We start from the raw sequence: 6,270 nt of genomic DNA, 5'->3' as shown, positions 1-6,270 counted from the left end.
TTTTTGGTATATTGGTTTTTATTAATCACAGCTATCATCTTTCGGCCGCTGCCAGTCCCTACTAATGAATTGGTTGGGGACGGTCCCATCTTATAACATATTTCTTCCCAACTGTCGACGACTAACAGAATCCTAGTGTCGTTACTTGCAGGTCGCCAGAAAAATGTTTTTAGCCGGAAAGACACATTTTTTGCCCGAAAATCAACCCGATCATCGCCATCACCACCACCAACCAACTACCACCACTTGAGTACCACCAACCAAATCCGATGATGGTTCTAGGGTTTTGTTGACCTTAATAATTGGGCTTATATTAAAAAAAAGGTTTTTAAAAGTCCGATTTAATAAAGATGTTTGGAACGAATATGTTGAATTTTAAAGGAAAAATGCGAGTTTTTATGACAAAATCGTTTTACGGCCGATCTGCAACTAACGACGTTAGAATCTGTTAGTCGTAGACTATTGGAAATAAATACGACAAAAGGTGTGATCGCTATCAGCCAATTCGTTAGTTAGGATAGGCAACGACCCAAAAAATGATAGTTATGATTAATAAAAACCAATACATCTTTATTTTTACTAATGTAATTTTTTTTTAAAGTCAAAAGTATAATATTTGAGTTCGAGGTATGGGTATCTATATAAACCCAAGTAGGTTTCTGTTTTCTTTCTACGTTTTCTGTTTTCAATAAGTAACAAGAAAGAGTTGCTTATCAAGTTTAGAGCATATCGTTGTTGTGGTTGGCTATCGATCTTTGATTTCACTTTTTCCATGTTAACAGAGAACATTAGACTTTGGTTTACACCTAATTACAAAAAAAATAAAATTAATTAACATTAGTTTTTAACAAAAGCTATTATTATTTACTGTCTAACAAAGAATAAAAGAGAATGTTGATGCCCCAAAGTCCTAATTGGGTCAAGTAGCAACATCATATTGGTTTATGTGATTTTTTCTTAGTTCATGTAACGTGACGAACGTAACGAAAACGATTGATCACATGCCAATTTATTTTTGGTTCCTTTATTGTACAAATGTAGTCAACACCGACCGAATTCGAGTTGTCTTGCCGTTACGACGTCGAGTTTTACTACCGATTTCTCCATGTACCGTGGTAAATCACTGGTTATTAAATTATTATCAATAAAAATAGACATATTTTATTGTATACACACCTTTTTAAGTATTTTATACATTGGGAATGTTATAGAAGCATCGTAGATGGAGGGCCATAGCTTCCTCCGGAATCTTATCACCAGGCGTCACGTTCACATTTTATTAAATGAAAACAGGACTTTCTTCGAAAGTATAAACGCAAACTTAACCCTGCTGTCTTCCGATGGCTTTTCTTCTTCTTCCCGGAACATCTATACACCCACCGACCACCGACCACCGACCATCATATATTCGTGAAACATGCTCTATATATATACAACTATTAAGTATTAATCTCTATATATTTTTATTAGTATCAAATCAATCCAACAATTACTTAAAAGACTTCTAGTTCTCTTGATCAATGGCAACCAACAACAACCAACCTCAGTTTCATGACTTCTTACCTCAAATGGCGGACAAACTGGGAGGAGATGGTCTGATTGATGAAATGTGTAACGGGTTTGAGTTGCTAATGGACCGCGATAAAGGTGTGATCACTTTCGATAGTTTGAAGAAGAATTCTTCACTTTTAGGTCTTCAAGATTTGTCAGATGATGATCTTTCGAGAATGTTGAGAGAAGGTGATTCTGATGGAGATGGTGCACTTAGTCAGATGGAGTTTTGTGTTCTTATGTTTAGATTAAGTCCTGAGTTGATGGACCAAGCTGAGATTTTGTTAGAAGAAGCCTTGGAACAAGACTTTAATAATTTTCAATATTGAATTGTAAAGTTTTTCATAATTTATAAAATTATTGATTTTGTTGATAATATCCAAAGGCCAAATCTGTTGTCTTCATGCTATATTTAGTTGTATACTACGTATTAATAAAAGTCACATGGCCACTAGTTAGCCCAAATGATATCACCATAATATGACCATATATACCTTGCGGGTGCTAAAAACAGTATTTGGATCTATTCATCTATGTCTGGCAATTCGTGTCTTAACAGGTTTAGCAGGTATGAAGCGACGCGCTGAACACAAGTATCAAATATGAATACGACTCGTTTGACTACTTTATATGTCATAACTATAAGACAGTTTTGAGTTTCATGTACCAAAAAGGGAATGTGATGGAGTCTAGCCTACTAATTTCAATTATTTAAGAAAATTAAAAAAATAACATATCGCACTTTTTTACTTAACAGGTCTTATCGTGTATTTAACATGTACCCAATTGCCAGTTCTATACTCATCCATCGCCCTCAACAGATGATAACCCGATCTGAGGTAAGACGTATGATATTTTTGTGGGCTATATGATAGGAACGATATAAAAATTTTAGCTTAAGACCCATCATGTGTATAAAAATTTATAAAATATGAGGTGTCAAAATGTTACATGAATCACAAAGAAGCAAAATGTTGACTATGCTTTATAATACGGGATGTCATCATTCTCAATGTCGATCTCTCCCTTGTTATACAGTCACAATTTTACCCATATCCAAAATAAAAAAACAAATTATGCAACATTAAAAATGAATTTTCATGGCTACAATAGACGCACACCTCTGACTAGCACATGTGTCAACTACTAACTAGCTCGTGTTAGTTTTTTGACTTTACTTTTTAGCCGGTACATACAAACAAGCAAAGGGTGCATGTATATTATGCAAGCTCCCCATCACCGGCCAACTCCACTGGCTACACCACCACTATTTTTGGCGATGGAAATTAGCCATATATCTATGTTTTATCGACTTCACCATCACTATATCCAACAACATCTAGCCAAACCACCGCCATCTCTATGGATTTGAAGGTGGAGAAGAACAACGACGGAGGTGGTGAGAGGGGAGAGAGACCCATTAACACGATCTGTCGATGGTGTCTAGGATTGTTGACGCCCGTCAATCCTTGCTTCTAGTTCTAGTTTCTCACCCAAAAACCATAAAATCAGGGTGTACTATGTGCATGGTGTTCATCAGCGATTGAAGAAGACGGTTGCATTAAATTTTATTTCGGGTTCTAAAAGGTTTGAGTGAGTTTTGGATGGGAGGCCAAATAGAGGGGGAGGAGAAGAGAGAGCGGAGTAAGGATGAGTTGGTCGTGTTTGTGATGAGTTTACGTATTGCCAACCATGTACCAATTAAAAAAGTTTGTCATATTTCTTTCTTTCGGGTATCTATTGAATAATTAACCATTGGATATCACACATATCAGCGGTCTATTTTTGGGTTTATTGTAGACTATTTTACCAAAAATTAATCATGTGTATTATAAACTATATATTTACTTGATATAAATATTTGTAGGAACGACAATTAAAATCAAGGAATTAGTGGCGGACTTAGCATGTAATCGGGGGTAGTCTTCGCTACCCCTTAACTTTTCGTAAGTAACAGAAAATTTTCTTTTTTTTCGGTTGGTTTTTATATTTCGCTACCTCTGAAAAAATATAGCGTTACCCACTTGCCGCTATTTGTTTAAAGCCATCCAAATTAAAAGGTAAACTCAATTAAAGCCCAACCAAATTAAAGTCCAAACCAAATAAAACCAGCATTCGTTGTTCCCTTTGGATATTTGGTGTAGGCTGAAGATCAACATTTGTCCACCCCACGAATCTTCCACCCCACACTGTCCCGACCCCCTGCCACCCTCCTGTGATCACCGGACCTCCACGTCGCAGCCGAGTAGGCGACGGTCAGGGTTTCTCAGTCTCTCTTTCACGATTCGACTTCTACTGTTTAGTTTGGACATTCTTCTATTTTTATCTAAATTTGTAATTGTTAATTTGTTTATATAAATTGTTAATTTTGAATGACTGATTATGGATAATGTAAATTGTAATTGGTTATTAGGTTAGAGATTTAGGGTTTATATTCTGTTTCTTCTAAAATTAGGAACTTGGAAGATGAACTGATAAAATCTTATTAGAAATCTTTTTAAACGAAAATTCCAAGAAAATGATAATATTGGTCTAACATCAAGTTAAAAAAAATATATATTTATGAAATAAGGTAAAAAAAATCGGTTATTGTATGAAATACGGTAAAAAAAAAATTTAGCGTTACCCCTGAGATTTCCGTCTAGATGCGCAACTACAAGGAATTATATACGTAGATAAGTAAAGTAAATAAAAAGAGAATATAATTAATGTCGGCATATAGTCGGGTATACGGGTATATCTTATCAGACAATGGGACAAGTAAATAGCTATATTTATCTCTAAATCTCATACCCGTCATGTAGCAGCGGAAAATTTCAAAAGTAATCCCAGACCTGATCATGTACCCTGTTACTTGACCCCTATACTATTCCCAAATGTTTCCGGTATTCTCATCAAGTTTGGGTACCTGCTAACCTGGATGTGTGTGTATGTGTGTGTAAGAGAGAAAGAGTTTAATAGAGTTTGAAGTTTGAACCCAAATCACATTCTCTTCTTTATTAAAAGGTTAAATAATTGAACCGGTTATAGTAATATTCAATTAACTTAATTAGGTTAGTATATCTCCTCTATTTTTAAGGTGAATGGTTCAAATCCAACAATATGCATTGATGATCATTTATATAGAAGAGAATGTGGTTTGGGTTCAAACTTCAAACTCTATTTAAATCTTTCTCTCTAAAGCTCTTAAATTATTTTTATAGTAAAACCGGTCCGGTTTCCTCAGACCGGTATGACTGGTTCGGACTGGCTGGTTCTCTGAGAACTTAGCGTACCATATAGAAGTGGACCGGTCTATAGACCGAATCCCGGTCAACCGGTCCGGCCTCAAAAACATTAAGTGCAATAAATCCAACAAAACTTAATTCTCGTAGATTTATCTTTCTTTTACCGTCCGACACCCATATTCCTTATTAAGCCGTCATGCACCCCACCAGTATGAGAATTGAGTTTAGACCTGATGATAAGCAAATAAAGTTTATCAATCAGTTTTTTAAAATATGTTTATATTACTATTTAAGAAATTGACATATATTTATTATACACATCTTTGTAAAGTTGTTACAATTATAATATAAGGATCCAGGACAGGGACCATTATCGTAACCTTCCTCCCGAATCTTTTCACCATACGGCACGTTTACATTTACTAAAACGAAAACAAGACTTTCGTAGAAAGTAGAATATGCGAACTTATCCCAGCTGTGTTCCGATGCCATTTTTCTTCTTCCCGGAACCTCTTTACACCCACCGACCCGTGACCACCTTTCTGTCCTACAACATGTGCTATATATATAATCACCCCTCTCTATATCATCTCATCACTTTCAAATCAATCCAGCATCGCTTAACCAGCTTCTGGTTCTCTTGAACAATGGCAACCAACAACAACCAACCTCAGTTACATGATTTCTTACCTATAATGGCGGACAAACTCGTAGGAGATGGTCTGATTGATGAAATGTGTAACGGGTTTGAGTTGCTAATGGACCGCGATAAAGGTGTGATCACTTTCGATAGTTTGAAGAAGAATTCTTCACTTTTAGGTCTTCAAGATTTGTCAGATGATGATCTTTCGAGCATGTTGAGAGAAGGTGATTCTGATGGAGATGGTGCACTTAGTCAGATGGAGTTTTGTGTTCTCATGTTTAGATTGAGCCCTGAGTTGATGGAGCAATCTGAGTTTTTGTTAGAACAAGCCTTGGAACAGGAGTTTAATAATTTCCAATATTGAATTGTAAAGTTTTCCATAATTTATAAAATTATTGATAATGAGTTGAAACTATACATGAATCTGATATTTTTTATTTTATATAGAGTTGTACTTTATTTTGAGTGTTGTGTACTTGTAGATGCATTAGACTTAGAGTGATTTTAATGTGAATATGCATACTTTTGTTGTGTCAGAAACCGGCACTTTTGTTTGAATTCTTGATACGAAACCAATTACAGGACAATTTATTCGGAAATAAGTGGCTATAATTCAAAAACATCACCAACAAGAAAAAAAAATAACTCTCATTATTAGAACAAGAGCAAGGCCATTGATATAATGCTTAATATAAATAAATCTCTTTTATATTTAATATAATATTTTATTAGTTTTTGTTCGATTTTTATTAGAATTTGTATATTACCAATTCATTTGAATATTTTAGGTTCCGGGTTACAATCATGTCGAAAAGAGGGAGAAAAACAAGCAAAAATAAGCAAAATGGG

At 35.0% G+C, this 6,270-nt stretch overlaps 2 pseudogenes; both read left to right on the top strand.

Moving 5' to 3' along the window:
- Positions 1-1,476: 1,476 nt before the first annotated feature.
- On the top strand, positions 1,477-1,887 carry LOC143544301 (calcium-binding protein PBP1 pseudogene; annotated as a pseudogene).
- Positions 1,888-5,403: 3,516 nt separating this feature from the next.
- On the top strand, positions 5,404-5,894 carry LOC143544300 (calcium-binding protein KRP1 pseudogene; annotated as a pseudogene).
- The last annotated feature ends 376 nt before the right edge of the window (positions 5,895-6,270 follow it).

The sequence above is a fragment of the Bidens hawaiensis genome, unplaced genomic scaffold, assembly GCF_021521415.1.
Source record: "Bidens hawaiensis isolate Kalapana, Puna unplaced genomic scaffold, B.hawaiensis_p1.1 tig00013519_1, whole genome shotgun sequence".
NCBI lineage: Eukaryota > Viridiplantae > Streptophyta > Magnoliopsida > Asterales > Asteraceae > Bidens > Bidens hawaiensis.
This window is presented reverse-complemented; position numbering and strand designations above follow the sequence as displayed.